Consider the following 7,390-nt stretch of genomic DNA (forward strand, 5'->3'; position numbering starts at 1 on the left):
GGGGGGGGGGGGAAATGTGCCCATTTGCAGGCTTTCTGGGGCAGGAGAGTCAGGGAGAGGAAGGTTTCTTGTACGTAACTGTCCAGGCGGTGACATGGGGGAAGGATGCACAGATCTGTGTGAGCCCAGTTTTGCTCCCTCCTGGCTGGGTGAGATTTCATTTCTTTACCTGTTACGTGGGAGTCAGCTACCACAAAGAAGGTACCATACCTACAGTCTAACTGCCTGGGTTCAAATCCTGGCTCACCTACTTACTGGCTGTGTGACCTCAGGCAAAGTATTTAACCTCTCTGTGCAACTTCCCAATTTCCTTATCTGTGAAATAGGAATAATAATAGTCCTTTTCGGGGCTGTTGTGAGCATTAAGTGAATTAGTACTTGGGAAGCCCTCAGAGCAGTACCTGGCATAGTGAAAGCTGTTTATTTGCTAAATAAACCCCAGCTATTACTGTGTGTCAGGGCTCCACACTGGGTGGGGGAACAGCATCCCTGCATCTGCACTTGCCCAGGTAACTGGCGCGGTCACCTGCTGTATCCACATGGTTGCTTCCAGTTCCCACCCCCATGTGTACTCATGGAGCGCTCTTCTTTCCACTCCCATCTTTTCCAGGCAATTCCTGGCTTTCAAGGTGACTGGAGGCTCCATGTGGCTGCTGGAGTCTTGTGCTGCACGGACACATGGAGATGCCTTTTCTCATTTAAGCACCGTAAAGGCAGAACGGCGTCTTCACCTACGGATGCTTGCTTTAGAGAAATTATAGCAATAAACCAGAGAACCAGATGGTAATCGTTGTAACTGAACTAACGGTTTCTTTCTAGGGAATCTAGGGCTAGTGGGAATAAATCAGGGCTGCTACCCCAGGATGGGGAAACGTGTTCATTACAGGATGTGGATGAGATCCATCACCGGCTAACGGGAAGGGTCTCTGGTGTTTGCTGTTTCAGTAACTGTCTCTGAGTACTTCTGAGCACTTTGGGTTTTTTTTCCCTCTATGCCTCAATATCTGTCATCCATAAAATGGGAGTAACAATATTGACATTGACATTACTTTCTACTCCAGCTAAATGGAAAAGCAGTAATAGCCCTTGTTTACAGAGCTTGTACTATATTCCTGGCTCTTTTTCTAAACTATTGGATTTAATCTTTCTAGAGGCCCCACAGGGGCGAGTACTACTATTCCTATCATCTTGGACAGCAGATGGAGGTCGGAGAGGTGAAGCAACCAGCCTCCTTGTCCCACTGCTGGCAAGGGCAAGCTGGGATGTACACTCCGGGGGTGTCTGATGATGGAGCACTTTCCCTCCTATATTTGTGACAGCAGCTGCTGGCTGACTTTGCGTGCAAGAAGCTGCCCTGGAGAGCCAGGCTGTGCCTTTGGGACCCATTGCTCATCACTCACTCAGAAGAATCCCAGTGTGGCCCCCATTACTGCAAGGGGCCCTCAGAACTGGCTTTGGTCACCCAGATCCCTCCTGCTTCCCACAGGTTAAGAGCACGGCTTTGATCCCAGCATTTTGCTCAGGCACTTGGGGGTGGAGGGCTGGGAGGGGGGAAGAAAAGGCGAGGGGAGAGGAAGGGGCAGGAGAGCACAGGGAGTCTGCTTTCCCGTTTCCGGTATGTCATTTGTTAAGGCTGTGATGAAAGACACGTAGAAGTCAGTATGAAGCATCCAGCTGAGACCCTCGGGCTAGACCCTCTCTCTTGAGACGGCATGAGTGTCACCCCAGGGCTTAGAGTACCAAGTTTGGTGGTCTTGCAGTAAATGTTTAACAACAGGTTCTCCAAAAAAAAATAAGGCAAGCTGATTTGTAGTGTTTGCCAACTTCTGTGATATAAATACCCTCCATGGCTGATTTCATGTCGTCATTGAATGTGGCACTGGGAAGAAATGCACTGCCGTGTTCCTGCCGCATGGATACCATAGGGGTCAACAGGCTCTAGAGCATAGATAGTAGTGAATGAAATCAAACAATTGGGGGGTGATACATTTTGAGGACTGATTATCTTTATTTTTTTTAATGTATTTTATTGAAGTATAGGTGATTTACAGCATTGTGTTAGTTTCAGGTGTTCAGTAAAGTGATTCAGTTATATGTATATGTGTGTGTTTATATACATATTCTTTTTCATATTATTTTCCATTATGGTTTATGACAAGATATTGAATATAGTTCCCTGTGCTATACAGTAGGACCTTGTTGTTTATCCATTAATTACCTTTGTTTTTAATATAATTTATTTAATTGTAGGTCTGTATGATTTAATTTCTAATAATGGAAATGTTTAGCAACTGGCTGGTAAGCATAGCACTAATAGAACTACCCCTGGGGTTTCTGACTCTATAGGTCTGGAGAAAGAAGGAGAATCTGGGGATTTCTCTGCTGGTCCAGTGGTTAGGACTCGGCACTTTCACTGTCATGGCCCAGGGTTCAATCCCTGGTTGGGGAACTAAGATCCCACAAGTTGTGCAATGTGGCGGTGGTGGTGGGGGAGAGAAACAAAAAAGGAGAATCTGCATTTCTAACCAGCTTTCTGATGCTGCTGGCCCCCAGGGATACACGTTGACAACCACTCTCCAGGGGCACTTAGAGTAAGTAGCCAAAGGAAGGTGCCTTTTCCATAAGCTTACTCAGCACATCAGTTTCCTCAAGTGTAAAATAAGGATAATAACAGGGTTAAATGATCTGATATTTGTGAGGGTTAAAATGATCTGATATTTTCCTGCTGGCCTTGGAGAGCCAGGTTTTGGTTGAGCTGCTGTGCCTTGGACACATGCAGTTCCGAAGGACAAGGAGTACCTCCAGCCACTCAGATCGTGCCCTGGACTAGAGGCGTCTGGGCTTTCCCTGAGGAGCCCAAAGTGAGTGTTAGCACTTTGGAGGGGGTGGCTGGTCTCCTTCCTGCTGGGCCTGGGAAGGGACCAGACACACCATTTGCACCTAAAACTGCACAGATGGGCAGCTGGGTGCAGAAAGAGATCGTGCAAACTCCAGTCACACGACAGCTTCCCACAAAGGTTAGTCCCCTCTCCCCCTCCCCCTGCGTCTGAGCTTATGTGCATTTGCTCTGTTTTGCTATTTACTCAGCCTGCATATCCAAGTTTGTCCTGAGAGGCTGCCAATGACTTCATTCATCTCTAGCTTCACACCAGCGCAAGTCCACTGGTGTAAGGGAGTAATGGTCAAAGGATGTGCTACTCTGTCTGTGTGTAACCGAGCTCTACTCCAGGCCTGCTGCTGGCCCACCATAGGTCCCTCCCCAACCCTTGTGAATGTACCAGCTTGAGAGGATCCATGGGTAGCCAGTGGAGGCCCCAGACAAAAGCTCCAGAAACTCCTTCTCTCAGAGAGCAACTTTGGGAGAGAGTATATTTCTTATATTAGTGTCAGCTTAGATGGTTTATTCAAAAATCCATCATTTCTACAGCATAATAAATAAAAACTCCAGGAACACTGCAGGTGGAGGGGAAGCAGCCCAGTGATTAGTCTTGCTCCCTCTCATTTGTCTAAACCCAGCAATGGGGCACCTAGGATGTGGTACAACCTTCAGGGACTGGTGAAGATGCTCAGAATTCAGAAAGCTTCCTATGTCAGATTCTGAATGTCTTAGTTATCTATTGCAACATAACAAATTACCCTAAATCTTGGTAGCTAAAAACAACAATAAACCTTTATTCTCTTACAGGGTTTCTGTAGACCAGGAAATTTGGAATGGCTTAGCTGGGTGTTTCTAGCTTGGGGTCTTTTATGAAATGATAGTCAAGATGTTGGGTGGAACTGAAAATCTGACTGAGGCCAGAGGATATAGTGACTCCCTCAATGGCGGATGTAAAAAAAAAGTCTCAAATCTACATTCTAGAGATGAAAAGTACAATGTGCAAATAAAAAATACAATGAGTGGGATTAACAGCAGATTCAATGTTGCAGATGAAAAGACTAGAGAACTTGAAAATATAGCCATAGAAACTACTCAAAATGAAACAGAGAAAAGAGAAGTAAAAAGAATGAACAGAGCATCAGTGAGATGTGGGATAACTTCAAGCAGTGTAATTTACATGTAATTCGAGTCTCTGGACAAGGAGGGGGGAACTGAAAAATATTTGTGAAGAAATTATAGCTGAAACTTTTCCAAATTTATGAACAGTATAAAGCCACAGATCCAAGAAGTGCAATGAGCCCCAAGCATAAGAAACATAAAGAACAGTAAGTGTATGAAGGCATTAATCAAATGGCTCAAACCCAGTCATGAAAAGGAACTCTTAAAAGCAGCCAGAGGTAAATGATACAATATGTACAGAGGAGCAAATGTGAGGATGACAGCAAATTTCTTATCAGAAACAATGTAAGTTAAGAAATCAGTGGAACAACATCTTTAATGGTACTGAAAGGAAAATCTGTCAACCTCGCATTCTGAATCCAGTAAAAGTCTCCCTCAAAAATAAAGGCTAAGTAAAGACCTTTTAAGATACACAAAACGAATAGGAAATAATGCATCATCAGCAGACTCATACTACAAGAATTGTTAAAGACAATTAGGCAGAAAGAAAATGAGACTAGACAGAAAAAAGGAAAGGAATGAAGATTAATGGAGCAACAGGAAGTAGACGATTAAAGTAAAAACAGTTCATTATCGATTTATCAATAATTGAGAAAACAAGTAGACAAAAAAATCAGTAAGGATATAAATGACCTGAAAAAACACTATCAACCAATTTGACCTAATTGCTGCCTTCCTCAACAGTAGAATACACGTGTTTTCGAATGTCCATGAAACTTTTACTAAGATGGCCATAAACAAGTCTTAAAAAATGGAAAAAAAATCAAATACAACGTATGTTCTCTGACCACAATGGAATTAAGTTAGAAATCAATGACAGAAAAATTTCTGGAAAATCCCCAAATATTTGGAAACCAATTAACGTATTTCTAAATAACCCATACATCAAAGAAAAAAATTAAAAAGGAAAATTAGAAAGTTCTTTGAACTGGATAAAAATGAAAACACAACATATAAAATTTTGTTACATGCCTCTAGAGGAGTAGTTAGGGGGTAAATTATAGCACTAAATGTTGATATCACAAAAGAAGAAAGGCTTCAATTAATGACCTCAGCTTCTACCTTAAGAAATGACACAAAGGGGCTTCCCTGGTGGCGCAGTGGTTGAGAGTCCGCCTGCCGAGGCAGGGGACATGGGTTCGTGCCCCGGTCCAGGAAGATCCCACATGCCGTGGAGCGGCTGGGCCCGTGAGCCATGGCCGCTGAGCCTGCGCGTCCGGAGCCTGTGCTCCGCAACGGGAGAGGCCACAATGGTGAGAGGTCCGCATACCGCAAAAAAAAAAAAAAAAAAAAAAAAAAAGAAAAAAAGAAAAAAAGAAATGACACAAAGAAGAGCAAATTAAACCCAATGTAAAAAAATGAAAAAATAAAGATCAGAGTGGCTATAAATAAAATGAAAAATAAAATAAAACTAATAAAGCCAATGAAACTAAAAGCTAGTTCTTTGAGAAGTTCAATAAAATTGATAAGTCTCTAGCAAGACTAATCAGGAAAAAGAGAGAAGATAAATTGTCAATATCTGGAATTAGAGAGGTGACCTCACTACAGATTCTTCAGATATTAAAAAGATAAGGTAATGTTAAGAAAAACATTATGTTAATAAATTTGGAAATTTAGATGAAGTGGATAAAAGAAGACACAAACTACTGAAGCTCAGTCAAGAAGAAATAGTTAAATAGCCCTATATCTAGTAAAGAAATGAAATTTGGGGGCTTCCCTGGTGGCACTGTGGTTGAGAATCTGCCTGCCAATGCAGGGGACACGGGTTCGAGCCCTGGTCTGGGAGGATCCCACATGCCACGGAGCAACTGGGCCCGTGAGCCACAACTACTGAGCCTGCGCGTCTGGAGCCTGTGCTCCGCAACAAGAGAGGCCGTGAGAGTGAGAGGCCCACGCACTGCGATGAAGAGTGGCCCCCGCTTGCCACAACTGGAGAAAGCCCTGGCACAGAAACGAAGACTCAACACGGCAAAAATAAATATAAATAAAAAGAAATGGAATTTGTAGCTAAAAACCTTCCCACAAGGAAAACTCCAAACTCAGATGATTTCACTGGTGAATTCTACCAAATATTTAAGGAAGAAATAACACCAATACTACACAAATTCTTTTTGAAAACTGAAAAAAAGGCATGGTTTCCAGTGCATTTTATGAGGCCAACATTACTGTGATATAGAACAGCTGAAGACATTATAAGAAAAGGACACTGTAAACCAATACCGCTCAGGAAGAAAAATTCTCAACAAAATTTTAGCAAATCAAATTCAACAATATATAGAAAGGAAAATAATGACCAATTGGGGTTTATCCCAAGTATGCAAAGTTGGTAACAAACCAAAATCAATCAATGTAATTAACCATATTTATAAACTAGAAAAGAGAAAAGATCATCTTGATAGATGCAAAAAAAAAAAAAAAAAAGCACTTGACAAAATTCAACATCCATTCCTGATAAAAATTCTCAACAAACTAGAATAAAAGAGAACTTCCTCAATCTGATAAAGGGTATCTCTGAAAAATGAAAAGCTAATATCATGCTAAAAGCTTTTCCCCTAAGACCAAGATCAAGACAATGATGTTTATTCTTATTATTTCTACTAAATATTGTACAAGTCCTAGCTGTTGTTATAAGGTGAGAAAAAGAAATAAAATTTGTCCAAATTGGAAAGGAAGAAGTGAAACACAAACAACATAATTGTCTATGGAGAAAATCTGCTGAAACTTTACAAAAAAAAAAGGTACTAGAATTAATAAATGATTTTGACAAGGTTTCAGGATACGAGACAAATGCACAAAATTAAGTAGTATCTCTATTAGCAATGAACAATTGGAAATTGAAAATCAAAACCATTTTACTTGCACCCCAAAATATGAAATACCTGGGGATAAATATGATGAAAGATCTTCAAGATCTGTGCACTGAGAACTATAAATCATTGCTGGGAGAATTGAAAGAAGATATAACCAACTGAAGAGATATACTGTGTTCACTGGCCAGAGGACTTACTATTGTTAAGATGCCAATTGTCTCCAAATTGGCCTAAAGATTCAAAGCAATCCCAATCAGAATCCCAGTAGTGTTTTATAGAACGTGACCAGCTGATTCTAAAATTCATATAGAAATATAAAGGACCTATAACAGTCAGACAACTTTGAAACAGAATAACAAAGTTGGAGATCTAATACTTCTGGATTTCAGGACTTACTATAAAGCTATAGTAATCAAAACGTAATATTGGCATTAAGATAGACAAAGAAGTTAATAAAACAGAATAGAAGGTTCAGAAACAAACAAACAAACAAATGGATTTTTTTTTTTTTTTTTTTTTTGCG

General features: G+C 41.1%; 1 protein-coding gene across 2 annotated transcripts in view; it reads right to left on the bottom strand.

Annotated features, from left to right (window-relative positions):
* ARHGAP22 (Rho GTPase activating protein 22) overlaps positions 1–7,390 on the bottom strand; it is a 173,556-nt gene that overhangs the window by 119,404 nt on the left and 46,762 nt on the right. The gene's annotated exons all lie outside the window — the stretch shown is intronic.

Source organism: Lipotes vexillifer, unplaced genomic scaffold (genome assembly GCF_000442215.2).
Source record: "Lipotes vexillifer unplaced genomic scaffold, Lipotes_vexillifer_v1.1 scaffold1143, whole genome shotgun sequence".
NCBI classification, from domain to species: Eukaryota; Metazoa; Chordata; class Mammalia; order Artiodactyla; family Lipotidae; genus Lipotes; species Lipotes vexillifer.